Below are 16328 nucleotides of genomic sequence, written 5' to 3' on the forward strand. Positions count from 1 at the left end.
TACACTTTTATAAAAAAGTCCCCGCCACTGTTCAGACACTATCTATAAATAAATTTAAATCTAATATATAAAATTTTCATGTCGCTGTGTTTTAAAGTTAAACTCCTTCGAAACGGTTTGACCGATTCTCATGAAATTTTGGTCCACGCCAATTTTTTTTTTTATTTGTTTGATTATGAGTCAGCATTAAAAATACATCCAACTTCAAATTTTCACCCATCTACGATCAACAGTTACTTTTGTATCGCGATTTCAATATCGGCAATACAACGTTTGCTGGGTCAGCTAGTGTTTTATAAAAAAATGGCTCTGTCGTAAATCCTATTACTCCACAGCTGAATACCTAAGTGATCGGACAGCCTGGGACTAGATTATGATTTATACATCCAAATTATAAATAAAATACATCATACAAAATAACCAATATTTGGAAATGGGTCAAATAAACTAAGGTTATCTACTCCTACTCCTACCCGCTCAACTCCTTCCTGATATTTGAATCCTTTCTAGAATGTTCGCAGAGTTATCGTATGGATCTCGTATTTTCTAGGAATATTGCCCGTTGGTCGGTATTACTAAATATCCTGGACAACCAACATTTTTTTTTGTTAAGGCTAGGGTAACCAACTCTTTGTCAGTCAAAAATAGTAGTTCAAAAATTATGACCCACATAAATATAGAATAAGTAGATAACGAAAATATAAAAAAAGTGTGTATACTTTCCCTTAAATTATTTATTCGTCGTGCTATTCTACTGTAGAAAGAACAATATTCTAAAAACCGTGAAATAAATTATTGAATATTAATGAATACGGCTGTATTGGCTTGAACCCTTTGCCTGTCCTAATAATGGACGAAGAAACCAAAAAAAAAAAATTAATGTCATGTTACTTTTATTTTTAGATGTCGTTGCGCGCGCAACGTAATAGTCAAAGAAGTTTATCTTCAATAACATCAAAAAGGTACAAACGTCATTATGTTTTGCTTTTATGTCAATGTAATTTTGCAGTTATAAATCTATTTTAATATTATTTTATTGTATTTTGGTTTAGTTTGGTTTGGTCTTGTTAACAATGCTCTAAATAAATAAAACAAACAATCAATGTAATTTATCAGAAATCTATCAAATGTCAATAATTGTCAATGTTTAAAAGACATATTTTAATAACCAACTTCAACCTGTTTCTTTTGTGTTACTTCAACCTGTTTCTTTTGTGTTACAGTGATGCGCGCGCATCATAAAATTTCACTCTCATCATTTTTTATTTTTTTCTCTTCTTCTTCTTCTTTTGTCTTACAACAATATTTTTGTTTTTTATAGACTTTTTTATAATTATTAATTTTTAAGGAATACCAAATAGCTTTGATGCCTTTGAAATATAGTAGTTTCACCTACCGACTATATACTTTCTTCAGAAATATAGTAGTCGGGCCCTAATACAGTAGGATACTATATTACATAGTAGGGTTTCCAACTCTAGTTAGGGCAATCCTTTACGCCAATTTCAAAATGTGTTCAATCAGAGATGTCCTTTTGGGGCCCAACTTACAAGTCTCTAACCCACATGTAAATGCTTAGTAACGATTTTAAGCTAACAGCTTATTAAAATTAAAAAAAAGAACTATCTTGAGAACTAACTTAGCAATTCTTTAAATATGTAAGCATATCATATCATTTTTTTAATGAAAATAAAGGACGAGACGAGCAGGACGTTCAGCTGATGGTAATTGATACGCCCTGCCCATTACAATACATTGCCGCTCAGGATTCTTGAAAAACCCAAAAATTATCTCGTCACCTTGAGACATAAGATGTTGAGTCTCATTTGCCCAGTAATTTCATTAGGTACGGCGCCCTTCAGACCGAAGACCGAAACACAGTGATGTTTACACATTACTGCTTCACGGCAGAAATATCAGAATGCATCCTGTGCAAAGGAGCCTCCCACTGGTTAAATTTCTATTGCACGAATAAATTCGTTTAACCTATAAAGATAATAAGAAACGGAATAACTAAGCATAATAATTGTGTTTCTTTGCGTAACCTGATTCTTCCTCAATATAAACTCTTTGTTTGCGTAACTTGATCTTTTTTTTAATGTAAACACATAATTATTGTTTATTATCGTTTCAGTTTGAGGGAATCCATATTAGGTACAATAAATATATTCAGGTTTGTTGAATTATTATCGTTATTATTTTGACCAGCTTAGCGAAACTCTTTAGGTAAAAGTGATTCACTCGATTGTATGAAACGTGCATTCATTGTTAGATTGACAGATTACGGCTATAATCTTGTTAAAAACGGAGATCCACTAAAGGCCGTTTTCAATAACCTATCTGTCTTTAGTTTAAGTTACTAGAGGTAGAATTACATTTCAATAACCTATCGACATAAAGCATTGGACTATAACTATATTAGACATAACTATGGATAGATAAGATCTTGTCACTAAACGGTGACAGCAATGTATCTGTAACTAGCTTTCAAACTTAGCCGGATTATACTTCGACGCCATTCGCCACACTGTAATTACTACTATTTCAAACTTTGTCAAATCACTGCACGTTTCATACTAAACTATACTTCAATTTTTACTTAGGCAATCCCGCCTCTTATTACGTAGTATTTACATCCTCTTTGCTTAAAATTGGGGATCTTCTGTTTCAGAATTGTATACAGTTAGACTATATTTACAATAGTTTCATCGCATAAATGCATATCTTTATCTAATATATAAAATTCTCGTGTCATGGTGTTAAACTTTCAGCTTTTCCGAAACGGCTTTACCGATTCTCATGAAATTTTGAGTCTATTGGGTAGGTCTGAGAATCGGACAACATCGATTTTTCATCCCCCTAAATGTTAAGGGTGGTCCACACGATTGTTTTTTTCATTTTTTTTGACATTTTTTTTTTAAATTTGTATGATTATGAGTCAGCATTAAAAAATACATACAACTTCAAATTTTCACCCATCTACGATCAACAGTTACTTTTGTATCGTGATTTTAATATCGGCAATACCACGTTTTCTGGGTCAGCTTGTAACTATATAATGTATAGGATAATAATCCTTACTAATATAATGTATGTGAATGTAAGTTTGTTTGTTACGCTTTCACGCCTAAAACACCGAACTGATTTTGATAAAATTTAGTACAGAGATGGACTAGAGTTTGAAAAAGGACATAGGCTACTTTTTTTGGCTTTTATTACAAAAAAATAAATGGAGGGGTTCGTCATTAACGAAGATAAAACCATGAAACTTTGTATTTAGCCACTTGATAAGAAATAATTTATAAATCAATATTCAAGCATTTTTGAAACTTTGACCTACATGTGGCTCAAAGTAACTATTCAACGCGGACAATGTCGCGGGTAAAAGCTAGTATTTTATAAATTTAACAACTTGTTGACAACAGACAACTCGCTGTAAAACGATAACTATAACGATAAAGGTTACTTTAATTAACACAACTTATTGTGTAAAGAAATAATCCGGATCAATGCCGTTGAAACTAGTAAATTTAAAGTAATGTTGATTTGAAAGATTTTTTATTTATTAAAATATGGGACGAGACAAGCACGAGACGTTAAGATGATGGTAATTGATACGCCCTGCCTATTGCAATGCAATGCCGCTCAGGATTCTTAAAAGCCCAAAAATTCTGAGCGGTACTACAATTGCGCTCGTCACCTTCAGACATAAGATGTTAAGTCTCATTTGCACAGTAATTTCAATAGCTACGGCACCCTTCAGACCGAAACACACTGCTTCACGGCAGAAATCGGCGTCGTTGTGGTACCCATAATCTAGCCCGCATCCTGTGCAAAGGAGCCTCCTATTGGTAAAGTACATATTTTAGGGGACCAATGGAGGATAACACTTCGTCTTTCGGTACGGCCATATACCCGACCTATGTGCCCTGCAGAAGACTCAAATGTTGTATGTGGGATTGAACTCAGGGTATTTTCACGCAAAATCGGCTCATAGTATCTCTGCCAAGCTGTATTAACGCTGGTATATATTAAGTCAATTTTTTTGGACATCTTTGCATCCAATGACAGCTCAAGTTCCTTGCCCAGGCACATGATAGTTAGTGAAAATGAGTGTTGTCTTAGATTAAGGATTGGTCTTCACTGCGCTCCAACTAGATACCGCACTATCTAAGAACAATAGCTTTTTATTACGGCAACTTTTAGATGCCTGAGCGCGTGACATCTTGGCACTCAATGGCATCTTTCAAATTTTGTGACAAACGCTTCGTACCATTTTACTTACTGACGATATGTGATCCCAGTGGCTTTCTTATTTCTTGTAGTGTTACATTTACAACGCAACCCGGAATTTTAGTTTCAATTATTAGCAAAGTTTAACAGAACATGTGGCACGTCAAAGCACTGTTCGAGACTGGCTCAAGTACGCTTGGGCGTAGTATTAGTTGCCGCACTTTGCAACTACGCCTGCGGTATCTAGTTGGTGCGCAGCAGAGACCAATTCTTAATGTAAGTGTGTTGTCTTATTTCGGTTATAATGTATTATATAAAATATAACAATTTTTACATACATACATACACACACTCACGCCTTGTTCCCGTCGGGGTAGGCATGCCATCTGCTTCTATCCTTACAAACCTCACACGCTTCCTCTACATTCATTACTCTTTTCATTCATGCTCGCCGGTTGCGGGTGCTTCGGACCTCTCCTTTTCTCAAAACGTCCCCAATTTGGTCGACGAATGTTCTACGAGGTCTCCCGCGACCGACTTGCCCACACACACTTGCATTTATTATAACAATTTTTCATGAAAATATATTAATTTTAACAAATTAAACCACACTTATTATTTGTTGTAGAAAATAAACAATGAATAACTTGTGTAACTAAGTTATATCGTATGCATGCCATTACAATAATGTAAAACATGTTATTTATATTTTAGATTGGTGATTTACTTTATTTTTACAAATCGATAAAATAACTCAACTTATAAATAGGCATAGCGAACGTTTGTGAGACTTGCTAACACGCTCAGGGTTCTGTAGATACTAATATTTTATTTTAAAGAAACCGAGGACTTTAAATGATAAATTAAAACATATCTATCTTCTATATATATAAGCGATTTCCACGTATATAGTCACTAATCACGATATCTCTGGGACCATTTGGCGTAGAGACTTGACTTGGTAGGAATATTCCTTTCGCCGAGTAGAGGTCAGCTAAGAACGGGTTTTACGAAATTCCATCCGCAAGAGTTTTTTTCTTAATATGAACAGAACAACATCTGTCGGGTCAGCTAGTGTAATATAATTAGCGGATCCGACAGACCATGTCGTGTACGCGCGTCTTTAATTTGTAAAGTCAGTCCACCCGCTAACGGCTCTCCTGAGAGAAGTTCACTAACATACACATGTGCAGGATAATTATGTATGGACTAAATTGAGAATCTAAACCATCCTCGAATCCACTTGAAAAAACACAGGAAAATTCATTCAAATCGGTCCAGCCGCTTAGGAGGAGTTCACTGTCAAAACACGAACTGAAGAATTATATATATATAAAATAAAGATACATAATATTGACACACTCTTACACAAATTATCTTGCCCCAAACTAGGCATAGCCTGTAGTATGGGTGCAAGGCAACGATATATTTAATACAATATACTTACTTAAACATACATAAATACAAATAAACATCCATGACTCGGAAACAAACATTAATATTCCTCATATTTAAAATGATAGCACCTACCGGGATTCGAAACCGGGATTTCTAGCTCAGTAGGCAGGGTCACTAACCACTGGGCTATATGGGTCATACCATACAAAAAAAATTAAAACTGTGGTTCTCGTATTTTACATAGATTTAATAATCCAAATAAATTAAATACAATTTACTTTTGAGGCACACTATAATTAGCAAATTTTCATGACTGGCTCAAGTAAGATCTTGATTTACCAGCGTGTTAAAAAATATTTAACTTAAATGGAAGTATTTGATTGGGGGTTATTAATTTGTGTTTATTTAGAAGTTACATTAAAGCATCAAGACACCACTATTTCATGCTAATTGATGCCTTCACGGGATCCTGAAAAAACGTGGCTCGACTGGTAATCTTTTATTAAATAGCTAAGGAATCATAAAAACTACAAACAACAGCCAGAAATACTTGAAGTTTGACATTATAAATGCTTAAAATAAAACAAATATCTTCTTTTTTGTCAGTAACAAGGAATATCTTTTTGTTGGCTTAAAGCTGGTTCTATATTCTATCAAGTTTTTATTTTAACTTCGAGTACTGGGCACGTGGGCAGCCATAAAGTGGAAATATGGAGTTTTTAAGTTTAAAGAGAAAAAGAAAGTGTGTGTGTATTTATGTATGCACGCAAGAAGTTATACTTCTTTGCCTAATGAAACAAAAATCATTAAAATTATTTATTCCTCATTCTATTCTACGTTTTCAGAAAGAACAGTTTTGTAAAAATCTTGCAAAAATGGCTTTGACAATTAATTATTAAATAAAGAACGCGGCTGTATAGGCTTGAACCCTTTGCCTGTCGTAAAAATGGATGAAGAAACCAAAACATTATTATAATAAACCAAATAAAAATACTCAAGACATGGCCTAAAGGTCTAGATACCAGGCCATAAATTCCAAAACAAAAAAAGAAACCAAAACAACATAACGAATGTCGCAAACGTCAAAATATTTTAGGAACCAACTTCAACCTCTTACTTTTGTGTTAAGGTGATGCGCTCGCATCTTAAAATTTCACTCTCATCATTTTTTCATAAAGCGCCTAAAGAAGTATGACTTCAATAATGAATACGGCTGTATGGGCTTGAACCCTTTGCCTGTCTTATAATGGACATAGAAAGCAAAAAAAAAACGAATGACGCAAACGTCAGAATGTTTTAGGAACCAACTTCAACCTGTTAATTTTGTGTTAAGGTGATGCGCGCGCATTAAAATTTCACTCTCATCATTTTTTCATAAAGCGCCTAAAGAAGTATAACTTCAATAATGAATACGGCTGTATATGCTTGAACCTTTTGCCTGTCTTATAATGAACATAGAAAGCAAAAAAAAACGAATGACGCAAACGTCAGAATGTTTTAGGAACCAACTTCAACCTGTTACTTTTGTGTTAAAGTGATGCGCGCTCAACTTAAAATTTCACTCTCATCATTTTCTCATACCATAACAAGTATAACTTCAAAAATATTTGCACAGAAGCTGACCCACAGGAAAAACATTCCCTCTTCACTATAGTAATACTTGTGAACTCCGCTTATACATTGTAATCAATATTTTTATAAAAAAAGCCCGCTGAGTTTCTTGCGTCCGTTCTTTTCAGGTATGAGGCAGTCTGTTTTGAATGGGTGGTAGTAGCTACTGACGTTCAATAAGTGATTTTGAATCATATTTTTATTAAAAATATTTGAATTTGTCTTGATGATGATTTATAATTGAATATTTATTGATGTCGAATATACTTAACTTGGTTTTGAAGTTCAATAAGTGAATTCATAATATCCCATTTTGAATAAAAATATTTGGATTTGAATTTAGAACGCTCTATGCGTTATTAATAAACGGATAGAGTTTGAAAATTATACATATTTAAAAGACATAAAGGCCTTTATTTTCTCAAAATTGTAGAATTCTTTTTGATGTAATTTCAGTACAGTTCAGAAATGACAGTACAGCGCAAAAAAAGAATGCTGGGAAAGTATCTTGCGCCGCTTCTTCTCTCTCAGAGCGCCATGAGCACCCTAGTCACTATCGTACATACCAATGCATTAATCCCAGAAGTGAGAGTTATCTCTTTAAAAAATAACAAATTATTTAAATTTGTAAGAGCGACATCTCAAGTCAATTGTCTAATTTGAAGAATGATGGTTGAGCAGGTCATTAACTGTAAAGTAGATCCTGTAGATGAAGCCACCACCTGAGAGTTGAACAAGACATACAAGATTTAGCAACGATACGTGACTTGAATGGTTGGCTCAGTGAAAAGAGCGCTCGCACGAAACCCGAGAGGTCGCGGGTTCAAGTCCCGCATCGTTCAAAAATTTTGTTTTTAAATTTAATTTGTGTAATTAATCCCAATAATAAATGTATATGCTCTATAAACTAAGTTTGTTATTTTTGTCATATAAAGTAAAATAATAAATTCATTTATAAATGTCGGTACATACAAATATTTTTAATTCCGGTAAGGAGAGTGCGCTCGCGTTTACCTCGCATGACTGAACTTTTATTACAAGTAATTAGATCTAATAAAACATGCCGCGACAATCGCATGTCATTAATGTTTATGAATAATGATTACAAAGAGGATGTAAATACTACGGAATAAGAGCCGGGATTGCCTAAGTAAAAATTCAAAATTTAGTTTAGTATGAAACGTACAGTGATGAGACATAAGTTTGAAATAGTAAAAGCGAACAGTTGCTTAAAACGTAGTGGATTTCGGCTATCTCCGTTTGTTACAAGATTAAAGTCATCTGTCAATCTATCAATGACTGCACGTTTCATACAATCGAGTGAATCGCTATTTTTAACCGACTTCCAAAAGGTGGAGGTTATTAATTAGATCGGTACTTTTTATGTGTGTACACCGATTACTCTGATATTTATGATATGATTCTTACATAGTTTGGCCCAGTAGTTTTCATTTTATGAACATTTATATGAAAATTTTCGTCTACCTGGATGACATAATTGTTTTCTGTGTACAGCTTTTTTTGGAGTTTTCATTCAAGTTGATTATATATTATTATTAACTGACACTAAAACGTAAAAAATAAAAAATAAACTACGTTTAAAAAAACCGACTTCAAAAACTGAAAAGTATCAAATAACTAAAAATTAAATTTAATACACCTCTTAATCAAACCTTTACCTTTAATATTAATAAAATACTATTATTTGTATGTGCTACATTTTGATAGCTTTGAAGTCGGTGTCAAGCCAAATGTAATAAAGGTAAGTACATACACTCGCCACGCGTGACTTTGAGCGGTATAGCTTCGTCTAGAAAAAAACAACCCAAGCGGACAGACACCTAAGGCCAGACCTACCTACAGAAAGTAAGCTGTTTATAATATTAAGTTTATTTTTTTCTAAGAGAGTTTCGTTAGGCTGAATGATATTATTACTACAATTTTTAGTAATTTTAACGTACGCGTCTTCGTCGAAAAAAAAAGAAATTCGTGAGGTTACAAGTTCATATTGATACATATTGATGTATTTTTTTATTATTATTTAACTTATATATTTTTAGATTACTAACACATGACTCAATAATTAATAAAACTTAATTAACTCAACAATTTCATGGGCACCTTACCTGCCGTCCACGAGCTTCACGATTTATACTTGTATTTGTAATCAATTAATTTTAATAAATTATTTGAGTTTTATTTTATTATACCTAGAAACGATATACGCCCAAATAAACCAATCATAAGCAAAATGTCTATTTGTACTCAATTATTCATATTATTGGTTTATACTCGGCAGTTAGATCTTACATTCTATAAACATTTGAAATTATATTATAAATGTCTCTAATTACCAAGTTGATATTTTTTATTTTATTTATTTATCTATTTATTTATTTAAGGACATCCAGTTACAGTTACACTAAAAGTAATCTTAAAATAAGTAAATGTCTAAATAAAATTGTAAGTGCACTGAATATAGGTGCCACAACATGCAAATCAAGTAACAAAATATATCAAGTACATTAAGTTTAAAACAACATGAACTATTATTATCTACTACATTCTACTACATTGGTATTAAGAATATAGCTTTTGAAGCCTAACTTGTTAAGAATTTGCAGAAATCTGAACCCATTCGTTTAAATTAACTGGTGGTTTACGAATTAACAATGATTGAATTGAAATTTGGAGTTATATATCGAAAGAGACTTTAAGGTGAGTGAACGCAGCCGTTCTGTGATTGTTATCATCGACGTTAGAATAAATCTAGAAAGCCAAGACGATTATGGAAATTAATATAACAATCAAATGTATTATTAAAATCATAAGAATTGTTTTTAAAAGTTTATGTCGTAAAGGTTGTAACATAACACCTTGGGAATTGAGCGACCAAAGTCAGGCTGTCTTATTAATACATTTATTTGCAACGAAATTTAATTAAAAAAAAGAAGTTTGAGTTTCTCGCGTGCGTTCTACTCAGGTGTAAGGTGTATATCTTCGAATGGGTGGAAGTATTGACGTTCAGTAATTGATTTAAAAGACTTCTAAATGATAAATAATAATTATGGCTCCCAAATCGAAATAAAAACTATCCTATCTCTCAAGTTGGACCAAACTGCACTCCATGAAGTAATCCCCATTAAATCCCGTTCATTAGTTTAGGAGTCCATCGAGGACAAACAACGTGTCACGTAATTTATATATATTAAGATAGCAGTAGATTTGTACCAAATGGTACGGATGGTACTGCAAGCGCGTCTCAAATCCCTTACTGTCCGTCAAAAAGCAACAATTTTCGGCACACAGCCTTCTGCGGGTTCTGCCCATACTCACCCGATTTATTGATAATGCCTGTCAATTTATATGAATTAGTGGCGGGCGGGAGCTATAGTCGTGCGCGGGTCTAAACAAATGGTCGGAGTTGGTACGGCCGGACCATCGGACGGTCCGGAAGGTAATAATTATAAGTTTGTGCGATCGACAATGCGACATACCATCGAATATGGTCCTCTACCAGACCGAGTCCGATGGTTCGGCCGTAACAAATCCTATCACGTGTTTAAACTATATATAAACAAAACGTACTCTTATTGCCACCAAATAATATGGAAAAAATTGCTAGCCGCATCACATGCTATTTTTAACCAACTTTACAAAAGGAGGGTTTCTCAATTCTTCGGTATTTTTTATATTTGTTACCTCAGAAGTTTCGACTGGGTGAACCGATTTTGATAATTCTTTTTTTATTTGAAAGCTGGTGCTTCGCGTGTGGCTCCATTGCATAAACTGTTCAATTCTTAGGAGCAAATTAACGATACTCAGCCAAATATTTTTTATGCTATCCGGATATTTGAGTCACCTACCGTAACGTCGTTATGGTAAAGTTATGGAGTCGGGGTCAGCCAAGTTAAGTTTGTAACTACATACATAGTTATAGGTGAGATGTGCTTGAATCGCACGCGCGACGTGAGGAGGCGAGAGGCAAGAGCGAGGCCGCGGCGGGAGGACACCGATTCCAAAAATAAACATAATCGTAACTTGAATTGATAGATTGTATAAAAATACGCAATAATATTTTACACTTTTTAGTGCATATTGTATTCTATGTTTTAGAATGGTGTTTCCGAAGTCAGTTGTTTTTTTCTTAATTTTTTTTCGTATACCTAGTTTAATTTACAGACCCTTGCTGCGTGAACCAGATTCATACGACCAGTAAGCGACTAACACTTGTCCCCTTCTTTTAACTGTCGGTTTAAAATCTAGTGAAACCAAAAATAGATGCAGTTGTGTGAACTAGATTGCAGTTGTCAACTGTGGAACAGGTGATAGAAGATATATTTAGTGTTTTGGTATTCAGATCAGTTTGATATTACCTATACTTATTATTTAAAATGAAAATGATATTCAGTATCATTTCTGATTTGTGTAAGACTCCCATTCTTATCAATATTTAAAAGAAATATTGTGTCGAGGAAAATCTGGGAAGGCTTGGGAGGAAAACGCTTAGGTAAACGGAAATGATGTTGACGAGGCGATGCTCAAGCGAAATGAGTTTTCTACTTATTAAGAATATAGCTTATAATAGCATTGATGTCCAACGTCATTATGGCACTTTATGCGACGCAGGTCTGGTGGAAATTTGGATCAATGGTCTTATTTCTGATCTATATGTGGTATACCACAGACATGGATCCGAATAGATGGCGCGAGTGTATGTCTTCGCGTGTCTAAAAGAGGAGCAATGCTCTTCCTTTGACGCTCAAATTTTATTTTTTACGAGCTGACCCGGCAAACGGTGTTTTGCCATATAAATGATTTTTAGACTTAGATCGTTTCCTGGACATTGCAACATTACTTTATTTTTCTAAAATAAAAGAATGTTTCTAAAATAAACGTAGGCTAAGTTACTCCTTATTACATCAGCTACCTGCCAATAAAAGTCCCATCAAAATCGGTCCAGCCACTTCAGAGATTAGCCGGAACAAACAGACAGACAAAATTTTTAAAAAAATGTTATTTTGTATACCAAGGTGGTACCGTATATTTATTCATATACATGTCGTAAAAAACGGTTATTTCAATATTACAAACAGACACTCCAATTTTATTTATATGTATAGATTATGATTTAAACATTGCCGACTTTAGTATTAAGCAATACCGACTATTGATGTACTGAAAACGTCAACTAATGATGAGGTGAGTGGCTAAAAGTTAGGCTCGACGCACTGGCATTTTTAACGACGTAGGTTCGTTAGTTCATTAGGTACACAAAAAGGGCACACTTGGTTTTCATACAGACGAAGGGATTTGGGTTAACTAATTGGATCTATGTCTGTGATCTATACAGTCCCCAAACGACGTATTACTGCCCAAAGATAGGGAAAGAAGTTCTTGCCACGAAGATGGGACCTATCAAAACAGATCCTTGCCACTTCAAATTAAAAAAGGGGGGGTTTCCTTCCCTGAGATATGGTCTAGGGAGGTGATGACTGGTCGACGCGTCATGCTCTTGAACAGGCACTCCTTGTCGTGGCTAAATGATGTGTCATCAGGTCATCTGTTCATGTTGTTCATTTTCACTGAACTGATCGTCACTCGATAGGTATATCAATATCGATTCTTATACGAGCCGTGAGGTACGTACTCTCAAATTGTGGAGATACGGCAAAGGGTGTAAAGTTTTAAATAATATTGTACCTACGTTTTAAACAAAGAACGCATACATCAGTGTCTTCTAGGGATAGGCATGATGAAGTTAAGCCGACCCATGCGAGATTTCGAATAGAATAGTCTGGATTGCAGAAACAAATTTGTTCTGGTTCTCGTTCACACTATCCCGTGCTGTTGCCTGCATGCCATTGATTTGCAACATAACTTTGATATTCAGAAAAACCTGTTTATGGCATAGCACATAGCCATGAGACACCAGCGTTCATATGTTTTTAATCAGTGCATGCACCGCCAAAACAAATCTCTCGCCTATTCTCCCGATAGCCTTCGAATTCCCTTCAGAAATAACTGTTGTTTTGAGGAACCTGGAGGCATTGTACAAAATGAAACTCTGCCGGATAGTACTAACCTAAACAGTTCTTTTCTGCCAGTTTAAAGTGAGAGAGTTCCCCGGGTGTGTGCCAGCCCAATTAGCCAGAATTGAAAATAATGTATAAAAATTTCTGGATTTTCGAAATGTTGCATTTGTAAATATTCTGTTACAGTGTCCCGACCTTTTAATTAGTAATTTAAAATTAGTATGTTCAAACAAAGTCATTGATATACGCATTTGCTTAAAGATTTTCCGAATCAGTAGGCCATAGAGCCGGCTTATAATTTCCAAACAATAACAACTTCGGATACATATTTTCGTAAGAGATTCCGTTACGTTCGATAAATGTTATATTACGTCAGTTATCTAATTGTTTCCCTTCATGTGTTTCGCGTGAGCTCCGAGGTATAACAGGAATTGATTCATGGTTATAGAAAACAAGGAAAATGCGACCTTATTGCGTCGTCCTTACGTGATCGTGGTATGGCCGTGGGTTCATGATTATCCGCACGAAGAATTATTGTATCAATGTTTATAATGATTACTCATTAATCGTCCAGATCTTCTTATCTTTTTTCATCATTGTTGTTGATTTTATTTTCGCTAAAAATGTTATTTTATTTGTATATTCTTTGATTAACGCGACACATTTTTTTTTGTTACACATTTAAATAAAACACTTTGAAAGGATTAAAACGCGTGTAACTGTGTATTCACATTAAATTTTTGCGTAAAACTCGTCGAAACGTCTTGCGGGTAAACTAAAAAAAAACTTTTACGCATAAAAACTAATGTAAACACACAGTTACAATTACACGCGTCTTATTTAAATGTTACTTTATCCTTACTTTTTATCTTCTGTTTTCCTTACTTATATTTAAATAATTACCAGGATTCAAATAAGTCGAATTTCTAAATTGTTTTTCATTTTATTTATAATTATTATAATAACCTTAATAATAATAAATGTATAATCGATATTAAATAGTGTGCCTTAAAATTCTTAGTCATTTGTGATACTCGTACAATTGTATTTATTGATTTATAATTTGATGTGACAGTTAGTTTGCTTCTCTTGTTTGTTCATATCGGATTGAGTTCTAGATCTTGAGCGATGTCATTGAATATACAGAAGTCAAGTCAAAGTCAGTTGGAGATGACTTCCAGCGTACAATGAGTTTGTGGGGCCTGCACACAGAGTAGCTTTTTGTACTAGACTTGTATTACCACATCACAATATTTATATTATTTTAATTTTATTATATTTACGTTAAAGTACCTATAGTAAAAAAACAATTTTGTTGTTAGAAAGAATTATTTCCTGCAAAGGAGTTGCTAAATATAAAAATTTTAATTGTCTTGTTTTATCTTAAAATATCATGACCAAAATTCCTTATACTATTTACTTCCAGATCCGGACAGATAATTCTAATCAAACATCCACTCTCTGAAATCACTACTAATATTATAAATGTGAATGTCAATTTGTTTGTTACGCTTTCACGCCTAAACCACCAAACCGATTTTGATTAAATTTAGTACAGAGATAGACTAGAGCTTGAAATAGGACATAGGCTTCCTTTTATTGCAAAAAATGGAGGGGTTGAAATAGAGTATGGCAGTTTGTATGGATTTAGGCACTTGATAAGAAATAATTTATAAACATTGGTTCGAGCATTTTTTGTACTTCTGACCTACATGGTGATGAAATAGGACATTAAAGTTCGCATAGAAATACTAAAAACTGTCCGCAATGACAAGGGCGCTGTATCAGAAGGAAAGAGAAGTTTGTATATTGTGATTTATTTGAAAAGTATCATAAAAAATAAAAAATAAGCCCCAAAGTAATTCAAGGTGGACGAAGTTGGGGGTAAAAGCTAGTATATTATATATTAAAAGTACAGAATAAGCGCACGTTAATAAATAAATCAAGAAATTGATACTTTACAGTTTTTGGAAGTAATTAATTTGCTTTTTATCTACTGTTACATTTCCAATTAATTCTATTGAAGTGCGCATACGACTGAATGGCCAAACTTGTAATCATATCTCCCTTGTTCATCAAAGCACACACTACATTAATGTAAAAAAAATCCATGGTAGGTATACTTACTCAAAAGAAGAGAAACTGAGACTGGAAATCAAGTCACTGCATTCAAAGGAAATTTTCAGCAATAATTTAACGACCTTCCAAATTTGAATGTAATTTTTTATAATATATATTTTTAGTCGCCAGTCACAGCATATCTATAGATTAATATTATTTTTAAAGCGCGCACCGACCGTGTAATACGATGTGTAATAATTGTCTGTGTTGTGCACACGCGACAAGCGCATTGGTCTGCGCGCGGCAAACTGAGCTAGATGTAAACAGATTTAAAAACATTCGAAATTCGAATAGCGATAGTAGTTCTCAATCAAGGCTCAAAAAGAGCAACTGCACTGAACACATGGCAACTATCCTTGAAGCATGAGATTGGCTATGTATAGGTAGTGTATGAATGAAAGTAATTCACAAATATAGTGAACGGATATGGAAAAGGTCGACCTTGGTGTCCAATACATCATAGACATCACACTTAAAAGGTCTCTTAAAATACGATGTCTGATCTAAGATTAAATACTTAGAATACATCTTTATATATATTATTTATTATATATTTCTTAATATATATATTTCTTCTGTATGTGTGTTGACAGTAAACACCTCCTAAACTGCTGGACCGATTTTGATTTTTATTTGTGTTCCAGTGAATTTGAGATTGGTTTAGATTCTCAATTCCGTCCATATAATATAACTCTTCTGCTCATGTGTATGTTAGTGAACTCCCCCTAACGGCTGGACCAATTTTTCAAATTTAAGACGTGTGTACAGGACAATGTCTTTCGGGTCCACTAGTTATATTTTATATTATTTTGCATTTCAATATGTCAATTATCATTTCCCGATCCATATATTAAATGTCCATGCGACAAATAAAACTTAATAATACAATATTTAATCATATTAATATTCGGTAAATCACGTGTTGAAAGT

General features: G+C 33.8%; 1 protein-coding gene across 1 annotated transcript in view; it reads right to left on the minus strand.

The window, feature by feature from the left end:
* LOC126966419 (protein rolling stone-like) overlaps positions 1-15630 on the minus strand; it is a 42200-nt gene extending 26570 nt beyond the window's left edge. Inside the window, exon 1 of the mRNA XM_050810450.1 lies at positions 15405-15630. The gene's annotated coding sequence lies outside the window, so the exon portion shown is untranslated. The remainder of the gene's footprint in view (positions 1-15404) is intronic.
* Between the last annotated feature and the right edge of the window lie 698 nt (positions 15631-16328).

This window comes from Leptidea sinapis, chromosome 10, assembly GCF_905404315.1.
Source record: "Leptidea sinapis chromosome 10, ilLepSina1.1, whole genome shotgun sequence".
Lineage (NCBI taxonomy): Eukaryota > Metazoa > Arthropoda > Insecta > Lepidoptera > Pieridae > Leptidea > Leptidea sinapis.